The sequence below is a fragment of the Mustela nivalis genome, assembly GCF_964662115.1.
Source record: "Mustela nivalis genome assembly, chromosome: 6".
NCBI classification, from domain to species: domain Eukaryota; kingdom Metazoa; phylum Chordata; class Mammalia; order Carnivora; family Mustelidae; genus Mustela; species Mustela nivalis.
The window spans coordinates 61240773-61265889 of record NC_139025.1 but is presented as its reverse complement, the minus strand read 5'-3'; the positions used below and the strand labels follow the sequence as shown (position 1 = coordinate 61265889).

General features: G+C 37.0%; 1 long non-coding RNA gene across 1 annotated transcript in view; it reads right to left on the bottom strand.

Moving 5' to 3' along the window:
* The window catches only part of LOC309868237, a 37591-nt gene extending 18983 nt beyond the window's left edge, over positions 1 to 18608 (bottom strand). Inside the window, exons 1-2 of the long non-coding RNA XR_014313594.1 lie at positions 18522 to 18608; positions 9860 to 9958 (exon numbers count right to left, since the gene is read on the bottom strand). This is a non-coding gene — a long non-coding RNA (uncharacterized lncRNA). The remainder of the gene's footprint in view (positions 1 to 9859; positions 9959 to 18521) is intronic.
* Between the last annotated feature and the right edge of the window lie 6509 nt (positions 18609 to 25117).

Here is a 25117-nt window from a genome sequence, read left to right as displayed (position 1 = left end):
TTATTTAATAAAAACCAAGGCATAGAGAGCGTTAAATAAATTGTCCTGATCCCACAGCTAGTAAATGAAAGACACCACAGCAGTTTCCCATTGCTCTTAACGTAAAGATTAAATATCTCGATGTGCCTTACAAAATCCTATATGAGCTGGTTCTTGTCTATAAACTTTTTCCTTTTACTTGTTTGCTTTTAAACTGGTATCATTTACTCATCCTTCAAATCTCAGCTGAGAAGTCACTTACTCGGGGAACTCGTTTTTTTTTAAGATTTTATTTATCCATTTGACAGAGAGATCACAAGTAGGCAGAGAGGCAGGCAGAAAGAGAGAGGGGGAAGCAGGCTCCCCACCGAGCAGAGAGCCTGATGCGGGGCTTGATCCCAGGATCCCGAGATCGTGACCTGAGCCGAAGGCAGAGGTTTAACCCACTGAGTCACCCAGTTGCCCCACTGGGGGAATTCTTCCCTGACCAACTTCGAAAGTCTGAAATTCCGTTAAGTTCCCCTGCTCTCCACACTCCTAGCACCTTGTACTCTTCTATCGTGGCACTATCAGAAACATTTATCTGTATTACACTTGGAGTACTGTCTGTCTTTTCTAGAATGTACTCACTGTGAGGCAAGGACTAAGGGTGCTTAGCTCATTATCTCTGCCTGGCACATACAAAGCTCACAGTAAATGTTTGTTAAGAGAATGAAGAAAATGAATGACCCTTAGGTTTTAAATTGGTCTCTAGAATAAATATTGATAGAAGATGGGATGAGAGCAGGAGAGCAGGTAAAGAATATTGCTGTTTGAAAAGAACTATGAGAACCTCATCACTTAACATGTATTCTTAACAGTTTCATTGTGTTGAAAAGAGAATTTTGTTTTCTTTTTTTATTCTTTTCACAGTTTTGCAGTGAGTGGTACTCTTATTAGTTTTTTTTCTTATTAGTTTTTGAAGGTAGTATTATTTCTATAAGAAAACTTGGGGTTTTTAATCTTCTGAGTGACTCTGAATTTATTACAAAGGATTCTTAAGGTTATAAAAATATTGAGCATTGTATGTAGATTGATTAAATGACATGCCTTCTATTTAAAAGATAAATATAGATGCTATTATAACTAATGCAGTGTATTTACAAGCATTAACAAATCCACAGTAACTTTTTACAATTACATATTTTCCTCAATTAGCAGATTTAAGTATTTTCACTTCTTAATATTAAAAATAAATGGCCCTCATTCCTAAGTGGTAAAAACTTCTAGGTTAAAGAGAGCTAAATCTTCTAACCCTATTATGAACCTAGTTTTAAGATGTTATTGAAACAAATGATCTGTTATGTACTAATGTTCTAGTTTTACATTGTATTTTTACATTCCTCATGAAAATCGGTTTCTTAAATCAAGGCCATCTCCAAATTGTGTTTGATTTTTCTTTTTGTGAGATCTCTCTTTGGCTGGTTGGTTACTCACTCTCTCCTTAGCTTCTAGTACACAGAGTACTCACAGACCAGTTACTAAAGGCAAGAATTGATAATTAAGGGAGAGTATAAATTAATTTGACTTCTTACAAAATCAGGAAAATATTGTCATGCTATGAAAAATTTGTATTTGTTCATGTAATTACCAATTTGACTATACTAGTGGTAATTAAGAAAGTGAAATGGTTTCTAACAAATCAAATTTCTTACACTATTTCTTCAGTGTATTCTATATATGCATATCTCCAAAATAATTTTCCAGATTCCTTATTTTAACATTTTAGTTTCTGCTCAAAAATTTGCAAGGGCTTCAATTGCCTACAATTTAAAGCCCAAGTATTTTATCTTAGTGTGCTATATTCTCCCCAATTTACTTTTCTGTTCTTTTTTTCTCAATATGTCCCAACAAAGCTGCTTCAGGGGGGCGGTTAAAGATGTGGTTGAAAGCAAGAAAAACTCAGGTCAAATTCTGGCTGTACCACTTGCTCCCAAGTACTGGGCTGAGTGCCTAGCAATAAATCCATGTCATATTTATATCCTAAGGCGGCTTTATAAGGGGCATTATTAGTATGACCTTGATTTTACAGGTGAGAAAACTGAGGTTTACAGCAGCTAGATGGCTGGTCCAACACCACACAGATCAAGTGTATGGGCTGAAAAATGAGAGAGATTTTCAATTTCTGAAAATAGTCTAAACATGCTGATTTTTTCATAAAAAGAAAATAATTGAGCCATGAATAATTTTGAACATACTTAAAGAAACTTTACCTAAAAAAGAGAATTTGAACAGTACTATAGAGTTAATGAAGTAGAAATTAATTTATTTCATACTTTTATCCTAGAATTTATTTAGAAATAAAGCTTGTCATTTATAGTAGAAGAATAAAGTTGCTTTTAGAAGTGTGTGGGGAAATAACACCAAATAGGAGTCCGGAACCTCTTTGGAAGGTTTGTTACTGGGCATGCCACTTAGCCTCTCCAAGCCTTAGATTTCATATTCTAGAAGGTATGCCATAAGAGTCTTCTTTCTGATCTCACAAGATTATTTTGAGGCTGTGTGAAAATACTAGAAAATGTCCTAAAAACTGTGAAAATATAAGATACTATTATCATCTATTCAAAATGTGACTTTTTAAAAAAATATCAATAGAGAATAAAATCATACTATTTCTACTATGGGACTAAACCTTGATTATAGGAATACTTTTATCAGGCCATAATATTTTTTCCCATTTTTACCTACACAATTACATAGACATTTTTATTAATTTTATTTTTAATTATCACAAAAAAACTACATTTTGATTGTTGGGTGGGTTGTTTAAGAAAATTGTTGGAAGCTTAGTCAGCTAATGGATATTAATAATCAACTTGTCCATGAGTTTTAAAATATATCCAGGAAAACTTTAGCCAGTTGCAAAAATGTCATTGGCTTTTTCCTTTACCATTGATGCCCTTCCTTACTGTACCCAAGTTCCTGATGTAAGATAGTAATAAGCAGACAAATCAACATTCCTTCCTATACAGCAAAGCAACTCGTCAGTGTATGGGAGGGTTCAAAGTTCACAGAATCTGCTTACTTTGGTTTTTTTCAGAATATGTGGCTTTGCCTGATTGTAGCCTATAAAGTCAAAACTGTATTCATGTGGGAAGAAATGAAGGACATAAGGCTCTAGTTTTTGCATAAAGATAGTAAAAAAAATATGAGATGCACCATTTCCATAATGCTACACTTTGCTTTTGCATTTGGGATAGATTTTGTGAAAGCATGTCAGTCATTCACTAACATTTAGCTCTAATATGAAGTGGCATATAGTAAACAGTGCCAAAGATGTAAAATGCAAGAAAAATGGTTCATAGAATACAAAGCATTTATTCCAAATGCTCTAGAATACAAAGCATTTATTCCAAATGCTCATTAAAATAAATGAAGGTAAGTGGATAAGCCATATATTTTTATTTTATGCTCATATTTGGAATAGTTTCATCTACTTAGAAAAGAAAAAAATTTAAAAATATGAATACTCTCCATGAAGCTGAACCAAAGCATTTGAGAATTTTTTAGTATAAAATAGTTTTCAAGCAGAAATATTTATGTGCTGGATTTAAAGGAGAAGACTTAAATGTTTGTTTCAACAAATTAAATGCTTCAATGATGATGTAAAACTATAGGCTCAAAACTGTTTTTGAAAGTTTTTCAAACCAAATGCATTTCTTCTTTTGAAGACACACACACACACACACACACACACACACACACACACACACTCTAAAAGGATCTGGACTCATGTTAGGGTTTCCTTCTATAAAGGATTCCTTTTTCCAACTCCACTATGCCTTTTGCTGTGAATTGTTGAGATAAATGCATTATCAGAGAATAAAGGTTTCTTTCCTTTTCCAAAGTCATTTTTCAGATTAGCTGATAAAACTAAGAATGTACATACTACTACTTATTTTCTTGCATTGGTATGCTGGTGGGTTTAAACCCATCTGTTGATGTTGCAGAATGTACTTAGTCAAAGCAGAAGTTAGGCAAGAGATTGAGAAACATGGACAAGGTAGCTTTCTCAGAGTTAGATTCAGGCCTTAACCAAGTTGAGGAAATGGAATGACAGGGTTTTTGTTTAGTTTTAGTTTTTGTTTTTAATTTATGTAGCTTCTGAAGTCCCTGGAAAAGGGCTTTGTTCATTGTAAGCACTTAGTATTTATTGAATGAATGAAGGAAAACTCAGGGAAGAAAAATGACTTCCCTCTACCTTGCCTTCCCATAATGGTGGTGATTAATTAGGGTGGAACTGTCCCATGTTGACCTTTTGGAATAGAAGTGGGATGGAGAGAATGGATGCTTGAACTTGGACCTTCCTAAATCATTTCCCCTGGTTTTAGCACTCCCAACGGAGGAATTGCCTAGGGATCTGAGGTAGGACCCTTTCTTTGGCTCTGTTTTATATTCAGTACTTGTTTGGTAAGGGCACATGAGTGAGCCTCATCTTCCTAAAATGCCAGGCTTGGATAAGTACAAGTGTACTTCTTTTTTAACTGTCTGTTTCCATCCAGCTACTGAAATCAACCTGTTAGGGTACTTTGGTCTGAGGAAGATTTGAGTGGAAAAAACATTTGTATATCTAAGTCTTCCTCAAACATTGGAGAGTATTATGGTTTTTCTCCTGTGTTGGACACACAGGAATGCTTTTAGGTGGGACATCATTTGCCAGCCTTGACTGAATTCCAAACATGTTACCACATAATTCTGTGGTCTGTTCAATCCTGTCTTCTCTCTTGGGAAGCAGCAGCCGAGGCTTCCCAGAGAATAGGTTTTCCAGGTCCTTCATTAGTCTTCATTGGTACCTTCATTGATTACTTCATCTAAGTAATTTAGATGGTCATGTAGGTACGGATTTCCCAATAGTTCTCGTATCTTCCTTCAGATAATGCATATTTCTAATTCTAGATCAAATTCTGATCACTGACTTTAAAAAAATCCAGTAGAATCATGATTTGAAAACTGAACTGCAGATTTCTGTGAACTCCCATCTCCCACTCTCTTCTCATGAACTTCCCTCCTGTAGATTCTAAGGTCATTCAAAGAATACTGAGCTGATCAAAAGCAAAATGTCTTTAGATATCAGACACTAGTTTCAAGGTATTCTTGGGATGTTCTCTATAGTGGAATTATGAGTTTTCAGGATTTCTAGTTAGATGTGTATAAACAAGTATTTAAAAATTAGTTTCTAATTAATAGTAATTAGAAAATTATTTCTGCCTGAAAAATTCAACAGGCATTATTATTTGAAAAGTTATTAAAATCAATGTGTTGACAATAAAAAGACTTTTCATTTCTCATCCTCACAGAACTTTGGGATTTTCTTTCTTTCGTCTTGAACTTGAATCATGAAATATTTTAATGGAAAGGTATCCCTTAATTAGGGGAGGATCAGTAGTTCCCTGAGTATGATAAATTTTTTCTCAATGACAAATTTCTCTCTCTTATTTAGAAAAGAAGTATGAGAAATAAAATTTATTAGGTGGAATATAGTTTACACGATTTTCTTTATAGCTTACAAATAAATATTTTATCTTTGTCTATGTATAGACACTGTGATATCACTGAGTGTTTTGTAGGCATCGTTGATGATGAAGCAAAGTAATTTGTATATTTGTGTTCATGTTGTACCCAGATACAATATTAAACCCTAATTCCTGTCTCTGTGGTTCCTAAAAACTTCAAATTAGAAAAAAGTGTGGTTGAGAAAGGAGGTTTTTAAAGATGGCTTATTCTTTTAATAGGTACAGAAAGTCCAAATATCTTAATCATAATTTTAACATTATAAATATTATTAATAAAACTTAACAGTCAATCAACAATAGCATATTTTAGCATAACACTGAAATAAGAAAGAAAGAAATGTGGGGAAGTTGTAGTGTTTCCCACTGTTAGTTTACAAATAACAATATTTAAGCACAAAATATTAAACCAACATAATTAAGGCTCTTATACCTCAAGAGTCAGTTAGCAATAATATTGAAAGTATCTAAATTACTAAATGGTAGAGGAACATACTCCCGTGTAGTCTAGCTGCACCAAAATAGAAATGTCAGAATTGAAGTCAGCATAATGTTTTCTCAAGAACAAATCAGGCTTCTGCAGTTGGTTTGAATAAGATGTCTGAAGTGTGAACGTATACAGTTGACTGTCATACACTGTGACCCCTCTGGGGCTCTCCTCTGCTGGGTTCATGCTTCTATCATAAGTGTAGCTTCTTGAAGGCTAGTGTGAGAGCTTTTGAGTGGAAGAGTAAATTTCCTAATATTTCTCCTACTTCAGGGAGTAAGTGGAAAAAGGGGGGGGGGCTTAAAGACACATTCTTTTATGCAAACATTTTTCGAAGGTTCAAAGGTGGATGGGTGAAAGTTGCATGTCAAGTCTAGTAGTACTTGAGCAGCTGCAGATTTCCTACCATAGAAAAAATGGTGATCTTATGGTTGGTTCAGATGTATACCTCAAGATAATTGAAACTTTCACCAGGGGTTTTGGACTTTCTATAAGAAAAAAACAATAATTGGAAATTGTTCATTGTGAATACATTAGATTTGTACAGACAAAACATTCATGAAGTGCAATTATAGCCAGTGTTGCTATATTAGTATGAATGTTAATAGCATGTTTGTTTTGGAAATGGGTTATGCATTCTGATAAATGTCTGCTTTAATCTAGTCATCTGTGTATCACTTGTCTAAGTACTCTCATTTAAGATGCCATATCCCTTCTTGTAGCAATAAAGGGGTAAAGCAACATTAATATTAAATAATTAGAAAAACAAAAGGGGAATGATTAAACATATTTACATAATTGAAATAACACTGTGTCGCAGTGGGAAATCGGGACAATGTTGTCTCCTTTCAAAGTAATTCATAATTCAGATTTTTAATTATGGCATATTCATTCATTTAAAGATGATTCTGGATGAGAGGGCCACTAATGAAATACAATCATTAGCATCTAAACAAAGTAATTTACAAAGTCTCCTTTAGGGGAAAAGATTTCTAGAACATCATCAATCACACAAGATATGCAAAAACAAGCAATTAAACCACACACAAGAACTACAACAGCCTTATATATCAGTAATGTACACATGAAAACATAACTGATTACAATGATTAGACTAGGGTAGTGTGGTTAATTTGTATTTTATGTAGTGATTCCATGGAAGAATGCACCCGGACAGACACATTACACACAAGAGGAACTTCATTTCATTAATACTCACTTAAAACACATGACCAAAAACACCCAAAATACAAACCTTGAATTTTGAGTTGTTGCCTGTTCATCCACATGGGATCAAAATCCTACATAGTTTGATAAAACCTCTTACTCTCTCCTGCATCTCTTTTTGCCTGCTATTTACTTTTATAAACTGGCAAAATGTGCGATTAGGAAAGTATTTTGTGAGAGGCAGGTGCTGCATTGGTTTCTCATTATTTGTTCAAATCCTGCTTTAGACCTCCAATGACAAAGTGTTTCCAGCCCTCACAGGGTCCGCGATTTACCAGCTCTTCCTCCATATACAGAATTACAGATTATTAAACATGCAGCAGGCCTAAATGGATAGGACCATTCCCTGACTTCTAATGCCTGTGTTCGGTATCTTGCTAAATAGACCCACAAAAAGGCTGGTTTCAAACACAGCTCCTGCAGGCCGTCTTAGAGTTGTTGAAAATCTATACTACTTACTTCCGCCAGTAGAATTTTCTTTGTGAAGGTGGAAGGAAGGCTCGGGTGGAAAAAGAGAAGGAATTAAGAGAGCAGTGTTGTGTCGAGGAGGGGGAACTCCGTGGAGGAGGCCGGCACCCCTGGTGTAAGCTGAGCTGCCTTCGATAACCACCAGCTACAGAAGCCAAAATATGCTCTATTGGGTACTCGAAGGATAAAAATACTGGTTAATTTTCAACAGCGCTCCTTCATTTGACTTTACAATTTACAACAGTGAACATTAATGCAGGAATAGCTTGGTTGAGGAGGAGTTTAAAATTAGAGCCCCTCTTCTCATTAGCCCCAACAGCCTGACCCAGGGTGACTGAGAAGCAATTTGTCGCCAGATTCTCATTTTGCTTCTGTTATGGCTCCTTGTAAATGAAGCGCGGCAATTTATTGTAGCACCTCTAGGAGTCAAGAACATAATGTGTAAAACACATACAAAAAAAAATCTTTCTTCACATTCATTAACACCCAGCACATAGAGGCTGTTCACTTTTCCCTCTAATGAAGTGGGGGGGGGATCTTAAATCTAAAGCTTTCCATCATGTGAAGAAGTCCTCTTCAGGCCATTAAACGGAGGCTGAGTTGGAGTGAAGAAGGGTCAGTGACAAAACCAGAGAATGGCAATAGGAGGAAAAATAGAAAATGGATAAAGGAGGAGACTTTAGAAGCCTCGAAGAATGGAAAGTACATTTTTGGCATCCATGATCAACCCTTCTTGTCTCTTAGTGTATTTTCTGTTGTCAGGGAAGAAAAGAAGATGTGGCTTTTTCTATAGCTGGAAATTGCTCTAGTGTTTGGCCAATTCTCATTGCTTCACCCCTGATCTGACCCTGTAAGCAGCATTAAGTTAGGTTCATTTAAAGATCATATTGTCTATAATCTCTAAAACACGTTTGCTTGTTTCCTCTCCCCTCCCACAGCCTGTGTAAGAAATTGCGATGTTCGTGGTTTTAATGCACTCTGTGTAATAGGCTGCTAGGGCCGAGGGCTGGCCATAGGGTTTTAGCTTGCTTCCATGATTAATTCTGATTAATGGTTTGGTTTGTGTGGGGTCTCACAAATGGCACCTCCAGAGGAACCTAATGACAAATTACTATATGGAAAAAATTACACAAGGGTCCAGGGCTGCCCTTTTGGATTAAATGCTGAAAGTTGTCATATACTGTACTGATGCTCTCACCCATTTTATGATGTAGTAAAAGGCACTCAGTACTTCTGGCAATAATAGTGGTCTTTTAAAACTCATTTTAGAAAAAAGTCAAATATTGAGTTTATAGAACCAGGTGAAAATGTCAGCAAAATTGGATAGGTTTTCTTTGGAGGGTTTAGTGAGTGTTTATGAAGTGCCAGGTACTGTGCCAAGCCGATTAAATGACTTAACTAAGTTACTCCTCACAACACCGGGTTAGTATAATTAAAGTAGGAATAGGAGATTGAGCGTAGTAATATCAAATACAAATAATAGGATCTTCCTTCTTCCCCATGATGCGGTTGAGGAACCTAAGGTAAAGGGAGGTAGAATTACGTGCCCAAAGTGAGAAAGAAGCAGAGCTGGGATTCCAGCCCAGTCCATGTGTTGCAAAGGCCCATACACATCATCTCAACATACCACTCAGGTGGGGGCACCTTTTGTTTTAAACTCCCAGAACAAGTTCCTCTTCTTGCTTCTATTAGATTTAACAAACATCAATTTTTTTGATGGTACAGGTTAAAATTTCTCTTTAAAATACTGAAATTTGTAATGCCAAAGCAGTTAAACTTCTGTTTTGCCAAATGCATCACATTTATTGTAGGGATTAAAACCTGTCTGTCTCTTTTCTGCCTAACCCAACTGATCAATGTCCTTTCATATGTTGCCTTATATTCACCTTTCTTAGTCACACTCTTAGTTATCTGAGATTTAGATTGGGGTCGTGTCAGCCAATTCTGGTTTTTAATATTTTATTTGTCCTCATTCATAACCTGCATGTGTACTGACAAAGCATGGTTACTATCTGAAGGTCAAAATTTGTCACACACAAAAAAGGTAAAATTAAAGAAATTTAAGAACAGTTGTCTTGGGCAGTTTGGGTGTGTTAACAAAAATATCATAAATTGGATGACTTATTTGCAACATAAATTTATTTCTCACCATTCTAGAGGCTGAAAATCTGAAATCGGGGTGCCAGCATCATTGGTTCCTGGTGAGGGCCTTCTTTATGGTTGCCAAAGGCTGCCTTTTCACTGTGTCCTTACAAGGGGAAAGAAAATTAGTTAGCTCTCATTTCATTTTTGTTGTTGTTGTTTTCTTATAAGGACACTAATTTCATTTGAAAGGGCCCCATCCTTTTTACCTAATGATCTACCAAAGGTCTCATCTCCAAATACTGTCACGTAAAGATTAGAGTTTTGGCATATGAATTTAGGGAAGACAGAAACATTCAATCCATAACTATTCAACTAAAGCACCTTTTGTTACAATCCTAGATTTCTCTCTGTTTTGATGTCCCAGGTCAGCACCTAAGTGCTGCAACCAGACTTACAGTCTGACCACTGTCTGAAGCTCATTCATGGGTGGGGTCTTGGATTACCTCACTTGGACAGCTCCTGCTACCTGCCAACTAACTGTGTGAGACAGTGACCCAAGCAGTTTAACAACTGTGATATTATGATTGATAATCCGTATGTATTTGGTCTTCATTCCCTTTTCTGGCACAGAGCTCCTAAAGTTCCTGGGATTTCCTAAGTGATGAGAACTTTAAAGTTGTCTTTTGATGTTACTTAGGTGACTTTTAGACCGCACCTAAGGATGGGGGCTGGTTGCCGGTGGATCCAACCATGTGCTTAGAGGGACAGAACCTTTGGTCCCACCCCTTGACTTCCAGAGAGGGGAGAAGAACTGGAGGTTGAGTTCAGTCATCAATGGTTGATGATTCCATCAGTCCTGCCTTTGTAATGAAGCTTCTATACAAATCCAAAAGGGGAAAGTTCAGAGAGCTTCTGGATTGGTGGACATGTGGAGATGCTGGAGTACTGGCACCCTGGAGAGGGCAAGGAAGCCCTGGGTCCTTTCTCACACACCTTGCCCTAGGCATGTCTATCTGGCTGTTCCTGAGTTATATATAGCCTTTCATAAGAAACCAGTAATCTAGTTAGTAAAATGTTCCTCTAAGTTTTGTGAGCTGCTTTAACAAATTAATCGGACCTGAGGAGAGGGTCGTTGGAATCTCTGATCTGTAGCAATTTTGTCTGAAGTTCAGATGATAACCTGGACTTGCCACTGGCATCGGAAGTGTGTGTGGGAGGGGGTGGGGCGGGTAAGAGCAATCTTGTAGGGCTGACCCCTTTACCTAAGGAATCTGACGTTATCTTGGGTAGACAGCAGTAGTTGTTGGGGAAACACATTCCCCTCCACCCTCACAGGTTAGAAACCGGGGTCAGAACACCCTTAATAAAGAAAGAACATTAGATGCTATGGCTGATCCCAGTGTCATCTGGTGGCTGTGATTGTGTGTATTTATTTCTGCCAGACTATTTGCTCCCCATGGACAGAATGTGTCAGTCTTACTGTGTTCCTAAGGGAATGGCATGGTGTTGCCATGCAGTATAAAGTTGTCACTGAAGGAAAGATTCTTCTTTAACAAAAAGAGTCCTGGAGCATCTGCACTCTGAAGGCTTTAGACAAACTTGAGCAAACATGACATTGACTGTAAACTGGGGGACAAGCAACTTCTAATTGTCTATTAGTTCTTGGAGCCATTCAATTCCTTTGATTTAACTGTGTTAGTCTCCCTGTAATTATTCTCTTAAAATGTAGTGTGATTTCTGAAGTCTAAGAGAAAAATTTTCCCACCTAATGCTTTGTGTACAAAATATTAGCTGTGAGTTAATATTCTAAACCTTTATTACTTCCTTGCCTGGCTCAAAAAAACACATTTGTACCTACTGTCTGCAGTCAGAATAGGCTAGATGCTGAGCTAGATGTTGGGGATATAAAGATGAAAAATTTCTGTTCTTAAATTTAAGAACAGTGGGGGGAGACAGATGCAGAAACAGATGCAAAAAGGGTAGCTTTCTCACTGATAATGTTGAGAAGCCAAAAACTTTGTTTATACATCTGGTTATCTGAGTTTGTGTAGTTGATATATTTATTACTTACCTTCCACAAAGCTGCTTTGGTGTAGTCGACTCCAAAACACAGATTATTAAATCATTAAATCAAACAATCAGATTATTAAATCATGCTCAGAGATTGAAATAAGTACATTCAGTATCTTCGGAACAGTCTCATTCAGTTAAACCCTGATCTAATTTCTATACGATGCCATTTAGGTATATGAGGGTTTCTTATGTGCCCATAAAATCCAAGAGGCAAATTTACAGTAAAGCTAAATTTCAGGGTATCTCACCCACATGGGGCCCTAGAAATGAGTTCATATGGCCAAATGTCTTAGCAAAATTTTACAAAAGAAGATATTTTAACCACTGTGGTCTGTGCCTTGGTACTTCAACTTCCCATCCATCACACTTCCCCTCAGGTAGGGTAGTGCATTAGTGGCCTTGAGCAGTTCTTAGATACAACCAAGTGGAAATTGATTTGGAATACATATTATTTGGATTCAGTGGGATCATTTATGTAGCCTGCAATCTCTTCTGCATACAGTTAAATTATTCTAGCTGCTCTAGTCCTGACTTGCAAATTGAAATGAAATATACTGAATTTCAGGGGACCCCGAATAGTCAAAACAACTGTGAAAAAGAAGAACAAAATGGGAAGACTCATAGTTCTTGATTTCAGAACTTTCTATAAGGATAGTAATCAAAACAGGATGTTACTGGCCTAAGGGTAGACACATGGACTGATGGAACAGAATTGAGAGCCCAGAAATAAACTCTTATATATATGGTCGGTTGATTTTCAACAAGGACACCAAGGCCTTTCAATAAGAAAAGAACAGTCTCTTCAAAAATGATGCTTGGAAAACTGGGTATCACATATCAAAAAAATCACTTAAGTATTCTGTAGCCAGGGGCACCTAGCTGCCTTGTGACTCTTGATCTCAGGATTGTAGGTTCAAGCCCCATGTTGGAGGTAGAGATTACATAAATAAATAAATAAATAAATAAATAAATAAAATCTTTAAAAAGAAATTGTTCTGTAGCCCAAAAAGCAGGAGAAAAAGTATATTACAGAGGTATGTCAAGCAGTTGAGTAACACAAGTATTACAATACTCTTACGGATTTTGTGATACTTTGATAACTTTTCCAAATTGATTTCTTATTCTAAATAAGTACTCACTTTCATACCTAATTTTGTATTCATAATTTTTTAAAAATTTACTCTGAAAGTGTTCCCTACCATCCCCAAAATAGTAAAAGCTTCATAAAATCTGCATTGACCTCTGGAAACTAGGTAGTGAGTCTCTAGTAGCCCAAATAGCACAGATAATGACAAATGAAGTAAGGCTGAGTTCTAGCTGAACCTGCTTCCTTGGCTGGGTGCCCTCATGTAAAGTACACACTGAAAATTCTACACAACAGCCCTATCACCTGCTATGCAGATGTTTCTATACACACACCCGCACACACACACACACACACACACACACACACACACACACACGTTTCAAGTGGGGTTTGATCTTCTCAGTGTAAAGTTAGACTATCTTCTAGATACTAGTTTTTCAAAAGCATTAATGATGGCAGTTTTTGGCCCTGAAGTGATTTAGCGTTCTGTTTATATTTTTATTTTTTAAAAAATATTTTATTTATTTGTCAGAGAGAGAGTACACTGGCAGGCAGAGGCAGAAGCAGGCTTCCCGTCGAGAAAGGAGCCCTATGTGGGACTCGACTCCAGGACACTAGGATCATGACCTGAGCTGAAGGCAGCCACTTAACTGACTGAGCTACCCAGGCATCCCGTGCTCTGTTTTTATTAATTGAAAAAGTATTTATTAGGTATATACTCTGTTCAAGACCCTGTGATAACCAAAAAAGATGAGTGAAGCCAGATTTTGTCCTCAAATCAGTCTAAGACATATCTGTGTAGTACAATAGAATAAAAAACAGTGATGTGTCTCACAGAGGTTCTTGGAAACTATTATGAGTACAGTGATCATATAATGTGTTGTTCAAACTCGATACTTTTGAGAGTGAAAAAAGACACTGCTAATAATTAAATTGAGACAACAGGCAAAAAGTGGGACAATCCAGGCAAACCAAGACTTACGGTCATCCTTGTTATGGGGAATTGTGAGAGGAAAATCATAGTGAAAAGGGACATTTGGGATAGTTTTTTGTGTCAGCTTGACTGGATCAGAGGATGCCCATTTATCTGGTTAAGCATTACTTCTAGGTATATCTGTGAGGATGTTGCTGAATGAGATTAGCATTTGAATCAGTGGACTCAGTAAAGAAGTCCATCTACTCCCTAAAGTGGAGGCTCTCATCACCTCTTTCTTGCCCTTCAACTGAGATTTACATCTGCTTCCCTGTTTCTCAGGCCTTCGTACTTGAACTGAATTACACCACTGATTTTCCTAAGCCTCCAGCTTGCAGAAGGCAGATGGTGGCTCTTCTCAACTTCCATAGCTGGGTGAGTCAATTCTTCATAATAAACCTGCTTTCATATCCTATTGGTTTGGTTTCTCTGAAAAACCTCTACTAATAGAGCATCTATGTTAGCTATAGAGACTGAGCCCAGGGGATAGACAAGTAACATAAAGACATAGGAAGAAAGTAACAAATCATTATTTTGATCACCATTTGTCTTAAGGTTGACTAGACCATGGTGCTTCTGACCCTTCAGAGAAATGTCCATTGTACATGATTTTATGACAGTTACAAAACTCAGAAAAATGCTAATAGGATTACACATCTCTGAGTAGTCTCTATTCTAAAGTCATGTGTCAAAAAGTATTTTTTTTTTTTTTTAGCAAAGTTGAAAGCATTTTCTTAGGAGATAATGTTTTATGATCAAAGGCTGTTTTGAAATTGTAACATTTTACTGTCTTTCCTACCTTTATCAGGGTGTCTGCAACCTGATTAGTTTCTTAAAAGATTATTATTTCCCTGTGTTCAACCCACATGTCTGCAAGGACAGGGGTAAGAGCAACCAATCAAAGCCCAGAGTTTAGAAATGGCCAACTATCATGAGGAATAATCCATGGACTATTTTAGATAAAATTCTGACAGCTTGCTCTTGTGACAAAGATGTTAACAAGGAAAGAAAATGGCACTAATTTAATCTATTCTTATAGTTCATTTTAAAATGAGACTAGCATGACACCAAGTTATAATAATAAATACTATAGTAATTTCACAATTCTTCCTACATGCTGTTCACACTCCTTTCACATGCAAATTTGCCATCCATTGCTTCATGACAGTGATTTTAAGTGCATTAAAGAATTCTGAATTTTCTTATACTTGGTCTCCTAATTATGTTGCAAGAACATACACAGAATAGTACCATATACTGGCATTTTCCTGATTTATAGCATCTCTTCTGCAGTGAGTTCCCCTTTTCTCCTGACACAGATATGGGTTCTTGGACATAGTAACACTAGTATAAGTTGATTACTACTTCTATAGTGATTAGTATAGGAGTAATAATCAAATAATCACTAGGAGTAGTGAAAGAGAGAAGTAACATTTTCCAAAAACTAAGTCATTGTGAAATACCCAATACATCTTTATATGGTAGTACAAATTAACATTTATAAAAAGTTTTTTTTTTAAAGATCACTTGGGTGCCTCAATCATTTGAGTATCTGACTCTTGATCTCAACTCAAGTCTTGATCTCAGGATTGTGAGTTCAGACCCTGCATTGGGCTCCACATTGGACATGTAGCCTGCTTAAAAACAAAACAAAACAAAACAAAACAAAACCCCATAGAGTATATATAAAAGACATATCTAAAGATTTCCCGTTTTTGAGAACATGTTTGAAAAGGCTACATAACTGTGAAGAAAAAATACTTAGGATCATTGCTTTTGAGCATCCCACTTTCTAGTGTACTGGATGCAAAGCACAGCATTGGTGTTGTGTTAAAAAAAAGTAGAAATGCGGGTCCCTGAGTGGCTTTGTTGGTTGATCTTAGTTGGTTGGCTAAGGTCATGATCCTGTTGCCCAGGATGGAGTCCTGCCTTGGGCTCCCTGCTCAGTGGAGAGTCCACTTCTCCCTCTGCCCTGTTCATGCTCTTTCTCTCTCTCATTCCCTTTCAAATAAATAATTTAAAAAAAAGAAATATTATAGAAATATTATAATTGTTTAAGGACTGTGAAACCCGAGCCAATTGGGATTTCTTCATACGTGTCAGTGAATGCTAGGTCTACTATTCTAGATGAATTTGGAGTTTGGGGTAGGCCTTGAAAATAATGAAAAGTCTGGAGAGAGCACCTTTCCCTGAGTTAATCTAGCTGATCCATGAAAAGGTAGTATCCAAAGGTAACTCAAAGTCAATATATTGGAAAATCCTTTACTTTGGTGAAACTATGAAGAAGGGGTAGTTGGTCTCATTATATGGTTGTGCTTGGTGTCCATGCTTGGTGATTTAGTGGTGAGAGATTGTGGGGCAATGAATTAAAGTGTCTACTTTCTGAGAAATGACTTTTGTACTTTTCCCTGTGAATAGAAAATTGTGACTGAGGAGTGTTCCAGGTGACAGCCCTTCTCACCTATTTCTTTAGCTTCTTGCCCACCAGGAGAGTGAAAACAAGGCTCTGACTTTGTCAGTAACTTCTCTGCTTGCTTGTTTAATTAATTAACCACCACCTCAGAATTCAGCTTAATAGCCTTAATTATGCAGAAAAACAATACACTGTGTAAATTAGTATACACCAGACGTGACATAATTACCAGGGCAGGGTGGACAACATTTTGTTGAAGTGCGGCTTTGAATGAGTCATTTCAATGCTGAAAATATATTTTTTGTATTTGAGAGCTAATGTACTGAATTGTTCTTTCAGAAACCTGGTTCCAATTGCTCTAAAATGCCAGGTAGGTGGAAAATAATAAATTCTGTGTCTTTTGAGATAAAAACCACATTTTGTATTATACTGCTGGGTGGCACAATCACTGTAATTTAGGAAGGTTGCTATTATTGTATGAGCAAACTTTTTTGGTATTATTACTGTTTATTTTAATGCAGGGACACATTCTCTAGTAGACACATAATGAAAATGGCCCTGTATTAAAACTGTTTACCTGCTGTTTGCTGAAAGGCGTTGTAAAAATTAGAAATAAAAAAGACCTCCTGTCACCTAGCCCATCCCAGGCAGGGCAGAGAGAAAAAGATTATACCCTTTAGCAGCTTTGCTAGGGAGCCAAAAATAGATCCCACTTTTCACATGTCTCACTGAGTAAATTGTAGGTGGAAGGATGAGATCGTTTGTGTCAATTCAGGAAGAAAAACAGTATTCCCACAGATGTTGAGAAAGAGGGGTACCAATTTATTGAGAAATAAATTGACTGAGGTCCCACATTTGAGGGATTTAAGGTCAAAACAATTTTTTTTAATTCCTCAAATTGAGTGTGCTGAATTGTGCAATTATTTAGAGTTTCCCTGTTAACTTATCCAATTATCTGTGTAAGCACATAGGCATTGGAAACAGAGTGGAGAATGTTCTTCTTTCTGGAGAGAAAGTGCAATAAAACACTGGATTGCTTTGAATTTTACTACCTCCTCTTTCCTTTCTCGAGGTGCAAAGGAGCAAGAAACAGCAAAAGTGTACATAAAAGCAGGAAGAAGCAGATGAGTCAGGAGAGGCCTAGGTAATTCACACCAGAAATGAGCCCTCAGACATCAAGGGTTGAAGTGACACTGCAGTGATAAAGCTGAATTAGCCCTTGGCAAAATTGTGAAGCAGTCCCGGGTCAGCCCTTCTCTTGGTTTCTGAGACATTTTCTATCCTTTTCTGCCACCTTTTGCCTTTCCTGTCAATACCCATCCACTCCCCTTTACCCTCCACTGGAGCCCAAGAAACTCCCCTAGTCAGTGAAAATCTTCACCAAACTAAGTCAAAACAAAACAAAAAACAAAAACCCCAAATCCGATGTTAGCTTGTTATCCATTTATTTTGCAAAATCGGTGTCTCTTTATGGCCCCTTCCTCCACCCTTTCTGTCTGACCTCCACTGTGATTAGAGAAGGGGTTACTTTGCAAGTCTTAGACCCTTAAAGCTTTCAAGGACTTTCATATGAGTGACAGGCAGCAGCTAAATGGCTCCAGGGATCCCCACCTGCTAGAGTTTTGCCTGTGTGTAACTCCCTCTCTTTGAGTGTGAGCTGGACCTAGGGTCTCACGTCTAACAGAATGTGGCAAAAATGATGAGATGTCACTTCTGAGATGAGGGTGCAAAAAGACTGTGGCTTTTTTCTTAGGAAAGGATCTTGCACTCTCCCCTGGCTTGCTCTGAGAGAAGCTGCCTGCCACATGGGATATGTCTTATGGGCAGGAACAGAAAGGGGCCTTCAACCAACAGCCCGCCAATGACAAGAGTCAGCTTGGAGGCCGCTCCTTCCTAGGCCGCGCGAATCCAGGCATAGTTGACTGTCTGCCCGCAATTTCCGGAGCGACTCTGAGCCAGATGTGCCCAGGTTCCTGACGCACAGCAACTGTGTGTCACTGAATAAACGTTCACTGTTTTAAACCTCTAAGTGGGGAACAGATTACACAAAGAATAATAAACAATGAATCCTCTCATTTATAACATAAAAATGAATTTCAGTTAAGAGGATAATCAGTTAGTTAATTTGGTTAACCAAATAGTTAAATTAGCCCTGTATTGCCAACATCAGAACTCACCACCAGTCTTGCGGGGTGTATGCTTGGCTGAGGAGCCAAAGGGCGGGAGAAGCGCGTGAAGCTACCCTCTGCGGATTACCGCCGACCGAAAATCTGACGTATCCCTGCCAACCCAGGAGGAGCTAAACGGCAACGCAGGGGGCGTGGTTTGGCCTGGCTACTGCGCCTGCGCTTGCGCCTGCGCCTGCGTGGCCTCATGGGGCTGTGGAGGCCACAGAGATGAGAGGCGCTTTCCTGAGTTTGGAGGTCCCTGTGACTGCAGAAGGGTCACCCATCGCCTCACCACAAGGTACTTTTGTGGGGAACCTGGTGCTAACTTCATTTGCAGTGCACTTACTTTTGTGAGTTTCATGATTGGAACATGGGGCCAATGAGGTCCAAATTTTGGACTCATTTATGAACCCGCGTTGTCGTGTTAGCTTGGCTTGTAAATTTTGTCCTTCGTTCCAAGGGAATTCCCACATTTAACTGACTGTGGAACGCTTTCTTAAACAGAATCTCGTGAGACTACTGCTCTTAAGGAACACACTTTGGGAAACATTGATAAGGCGTTTCCTGTTAATGGGTTTATGGGTTGTTGGCAGTTTTCAGCCATTGTAAATAACTTCTTTGGGAACATCTTGAATTGTTTCCTACAGTACGTCCCCAAGAGAGGAATGGCTGAGTGAAATAACATGGTAGGAAATTTTGATAGAAATTCTCAAATTACTCTTCAGGAATATTACACCTTATTGTGTTTTCCCTAAACTCTGTCATTGGAAATTGCTATAGTAAATATTTGTCAATTTAGTAGGTAAAAAATTATGTATGTGTTTTAAAGTACACCTAGTTTATTTGATTATTAATATAGTTAAACATTTAAAACTTTGGTGAGTTGCTTATATTTGTACTTTCCCTTCTTTTTTTGTCATTATTTTTGGAAGTTTTAAGTATAATTTCGTGTAAATATAAGTGCTTTGAAGGCAGGTAACTGAGTAAGTGGTTAGAATTGTGATAAAGGACAGAGGTTGGAGGCATATTAATTTAGATAGCTTGGTTGAAGACCACTCAGAGAAGGTGACATTGTTTGTCTGAAACATCTTTTATTTGCTTTTGTACAAAACATTGTCCAGATTCAGCTTCACCCTTCCCATTGAGCTCTTCAGCGGATTGTCCTGTATGAACAACATTAAAAACTTCCCCTGGCTTCCCCTTGACCAAAGTAAATGGGGAACCCAGCAAGAGGCCAGAGGGAGGAAGGGGAGAAATCAGGGTATCTATTTCCCTAAACCTCTTGCCTCTTCCCCCAGTAGTTATCCCAGCCTGATGAAGATCATTGCCTGTGTCAAGGCAACTTTCTCTTTTTGAACCTTTCTTGATTCAAGTAATAGCTCTATCTCATCATCCCCACCCCCAGCTCTAGCAACGTAAAGCTTCATCTCTTGTAGTTTACCTAACCCCAAGCACACCTTTATAAGTAGTCTTTGCAAATACACAATCTTTAAATTATTGTAGTGTGCCATCTATTTCCTTTTGAGACCTACCCATATCCTTTCTGCTAAGCCAGTTTGCCCATCTTCCTGCTGCTGTGAATGTTTGCTGCTAATGGCTTACAACTGTGCACTTCAGAAAATTGCCCTTGGGCTCAGGGAGCCTCCTTACTCAGAAATGCCCCAGAAGTTCAGCTCTCCCACCCTGGGGGCAGCCTGCAGCCCTTGACTGACTGACTGATGTAAAGGGGCAGGATACAAAAGTCTAAACTCAGCCTTGGTGACTAGAAAAAAGCAACAAAAGGTGATGAGTCATACCAGATACTAGGCAGTAATATGAATCTGTATTATTTAAAACCTTGAGGTACTTGCCCGGGTAGACAAATAGAATAACACAGAATAGACTAAAATCAAACCAGGGTATATTTGGGAGTTTTATATATGAGAGAGGTGATAAAATCAGTAGGAAAAGGTTGAACTATTTAAGAAATAATTCTGAGAATATTGGCTATGATACAGTACAAGATAAATTAAGATTTCCATATCATCTCATTCACAAAAATACATTTCAGATAGGTTAAAATTCTAAATTCCAAAAGTGAAACTATAAAGCCTTTAATCAAAACATGGGAGAATTTCTTTATGCTATTAGTATTATTAAGTTATTATTATTATCAAATAATAATATTATATTATTAAATATATTATTATTATTAAATCATTAAATTATGCTGTTAGTATTTTTAAATGCAAAAAGTAAAAAGGAATATCTTGATAACTTTCCTACATTAAAACAGAAAACTTCTGTGTGATAAAAGGTGACAAAAATGAAAATACAAGTCATAGAGAAAACAGCTACAATTCATATTACCAGTGAAATATCTGTCCAGAATATATAAAATGCTATGAGAAATTGAAAATCTCAAAAAGAAATATTGTCAAAAGATATAATAATAAATTCGTAGAGGAAAACAGATGTCCAGTAAATATATGCGAAGATGTCCAACTTCCTTTGTAATTAGGAAATGTGAATTAAAACAAAGGTACAACATTTTATATTTTAAAATTTATTAATTTTGATGATATTAACTGTTAGTGATGACATGGAGAAATATGAACTCTAACACACAGCTGGAGGGAGAGAAAATGGATCTAATCACTTTGGAAAGGCAATTTGGAAGTAGCAAGTAAAATCCGACAGTGTGTATACTCTGTAACTCAATGATTCTATTTCTGGGGCCTGCTTATCCAGGAGAAACTCATGCAAGGAAGCATGTACAAAGACTTTTATTTCTGAATTATTTGTTTATTTTACAAGGCTAAGACGACCTAACTTTCTGACAATAGGGCAATGGAAAAATACATGGTAGTTTGACACAGTGAAGTTGGGTTATGGACATTGGGGAGGGCGCTGTGGTGAGTGCTGTGAAATATTAAGCATGAGGATTCACAGACCTGTACCTCTGGGGCAAATAATACATTATATGGTAATAAAAAATAATTAATAAAAAAGGATGAAAATGAATGAACTAGATTTGAATGTGAAATTTCAATGTGAAAAAGTCTTAACATAATATTGGAGGTTTAAAAAAAGGTTGAGTATAGATATAGTACAAACATTTAGGACGTTTACTCAAAGGAAGAACAAAGTGTGTATGAGTTTGTTAACACTTATTTTAGGCAGGGGTTATTTCTGGATAGAAGGTGGGATCATACTTGTATTTGCAGTGGTTTTGGGGTTTTTTTTTGACAATAAAGATAATCTAAAGAGAATAGTTAAATAAAAGCAAAATATTAATAGAGATTTAATCTTAGTAACAAGTATATCAATATCTCATACATTTCCTATAATTTTTTATTTGGCATAAATATAATAAAACAATGTACAAAAAACCACGTTAAAAATATATAGAAAAAATTAAAATGAACAATGAAAATCATACATCTTTAAACAATACCTAAATTATTTGTGTTAACATGGCTCTAAAACACTAGTTAAAAATTTGTTAATGAGGGGGGCGCCTGGGTGGCTCAGTGGGTTAAGCCGCTGCCTTCGGCTCAGGTCATGATCTCAGGGTCCTGGGATCAAGTCCCGCATCGGGCTCTCTGCTCAGCAGGGAGCCTGCTTCCTCCTCTCTCTCTGCCTGCCTCTCTGCCTAATGTAATCTCTCTCTGTCAAATAAATAAATAAAATCTTTAAAAAAAAAAATTTGTTAATGAGGAAGATACTTGATGTAAAGAATTAATAAATATGGGTTTGATCTTTAAAAAAGTCAGAGCCTTTTGCCTCATGTAAGATATCCACATGTTGCTTTCATATTACAGAACTCCCCATGGGAGAAGTTGTTTTCAATTCCAGAAACCAAAACGTTAAAACAAGAACATTATTTCAAAAGGTAAGAGAACACTGAAAACAATATTTTGTAATTAATGTTTTTGCTTTAATGTTCTGGTTTCTGGGATTTAAAAAGCTTCTCCATTAAACTATACATAAAAAGGGTGCTTGGGTGGCTCAGTGCGTTAGGCCTCTGCTTTCGGCTCAGGTCATGATCTCAGGGTCCTGGAGTCCTCAGGTCATTGGGCTCTTTGCTCAGCAGGGAGCCTGCTTCTCCCCTTCCCCCTCTGCCTGCCTCTGCCTACTTGTGGTCTCTCTCTCTGTCAAATATATAAATAAAATCTTAAAAAAAAACTATACATAAAAAAATAATTTAAAATATATCATCTAGCATTCTAGCTAGTAATTTACTATCAGTTGACTATTATAAATATAATATTTATTGTTAAACATTAATAGATGATAAATGATTATAAAATAATAATTTGAAATAACATGCATTAAATAATTTAAAATGTATTATCTGGTATTTTTAGCTATATATGTAGGTATTTTACGATATCTAGTCTGCTAGAAGCAGAAGCTGGAGGCGGTATATATGCAGATACTTGAATGTGATAAAGAAGCAATCTATGCAAAAATTAGTTCCAGAGAGAAAACAAAGTTCTGGGACAGGGATAGTTTATAGAGTGTTCAAGAATTGTCAGTGCAAGGGTGCCTGAGTGACTAATTCATTAAGCATCAGACTCTTGATCTCAGCTCAGATCTTGATCTCAGGGTGGTGAGTTCAAGCCCCATGTTGGGCTCCACACCCTCTAGAGCCTACTTAAGAAAAAAAAAAAAAAAGAAAGAAAGAAAGAAAGAACTGTCAGTATAGCAAGTGTAACTAGCATGATGTAGCAAGGGGGGAGAATAATTGGAGACAATGTCAGAGACGAAATAAGGCCAAAATAGATCCTGTTGGAGTTGTGTAGGGCATATTAAGAATCTTGGATTATTCAGATTTTGGTGGGAAACCATAAAATAGTTTGATTAGAGGAATGATGTGATATGATTACGTTTTTTAGAGGTTACTCTCTTTGTTCTATGGAATATAGTAAGGGGGTCAGCTGGCTTTTGAAGTAGTCCAGGTGGGAGATGATGATGACTATATGGATTATCATCTCTGTTCCCAAAATCAACAAAAGCACTGAATACTCTGGCACATGGGTATTATTAGCATGTCTTTTCTTACCAGCATCATTCCTCCCCTTATTTCTTCAGCTGCTGTGAGGCAGGGCACTTGGAAGAAGAATTCATTAATGGGATTTTTTAATGCCATAATTTTACTTCTGCAAACTCTGCTTCCATTAATTACTTTCAACATGGTATGTTTTAGTAAATTCCACAGTTAGTCTTCTTGGTTAAGGTAATTTCTCATCTAGTTCCACAAATTACCTGGAATATTTTATTGAATTAAATAGAGTATCTGGGTGGAAAGGCTGTTTATGGGCAGGGCATCATTTATTGCACATAAGTACCATTATTCATCATTATGCTCATTATAGTACAAAGGCTTTATCTGCTTTTGACATCTTGCCCTTTAAAGCAACCCAATTTTGGCTGCATGTGGAGGTTTAAGACGAAGTACAGCCCATTTTTCTAATGATGGTGCTATAGAAGCTAATGGCAGCATAAACCACTCTAGACAACTAAGAACAACTTGAGTAGTACTTTTAAATACTTTTAGAGGAAAATCTGAAAATCTATCAAGAAGGAAAAATGGAAGTTTACTTTATAATCAAAGAGCTTTTAATTCTTGTTATTACCATCATGGATAGGGAAAAAAGGAAACACACCTTAATATGAATCGAATTTATGTGCATGTGCCTGCATGGGTAATACTCTCTACAGAGACCTTGATTAGGAGAGAGCATGCATTATGAGGAATCAGAAGTTGAGTTCAAGTGTGAGTCACGTTCTGATCTGGCAATTTGGTGAGTGACCTTAGGCAAATCAGCTTGTTTCCTGGGCTGCTTGCTCTAATATTCCACAGTTGTATAATCTCTCTTTGTATGAAGAAGGGGTGATCAATACCCATTTGACAGGTGTCTCATTTGTGGATAACTACTTGACAACTGTGATATTTGCCTTTGTAAGTATGATTCCCCAGAGGCATTGACCTCAAAATTTTCTGTCTGCTGCTCATGATGTATCATAGGCTTAACAATATTTTTCCACGATGAAGATAGTGCTGATAATGAAGTTGGAAGTCCATACATTTGAATGTTGTATTTTTAATCTTTTAATCTCTTTTATTACGAACCCTTCTAAGAATGTCTTAAGAAATATCACTATAGGAACATACCCACCCCTTATACTCACTTTTTTAAAAATTGTGATATATTGGTGGTATATTTTATTAATGATCTATTTCCTGTGGGATATGTCTCCCTAAAGAAAGTACAGGGTGAAAATGAACTATTAGGTATTTAGCTTCTTAACTTAGGTACTGCTTTAAATGTTCTATTTGTGCTTTAGAAATTTTCTATTTGTGCTTTAAGTTTCTGAGATCACTTACCTAGGAGTGATAAGAGGCAAGAAAATGTGAGTACTGGAAGGCGTGGGTAAAGGAGAGGATAATAGTAGGTTTCAGAGTTTAGGTCAGGGTGGTCGGAAGAAAAATAAAAGTGGAAGTATGAGGGCGGAAGAGAGGGGAGGATTTATTCTATTTACCCAAAAGCTGTATTGGTAATACATACCTTAGAACAAGTCATTCATTCATTAATTTGTTGAATAGTTGTTAAATAATGTTA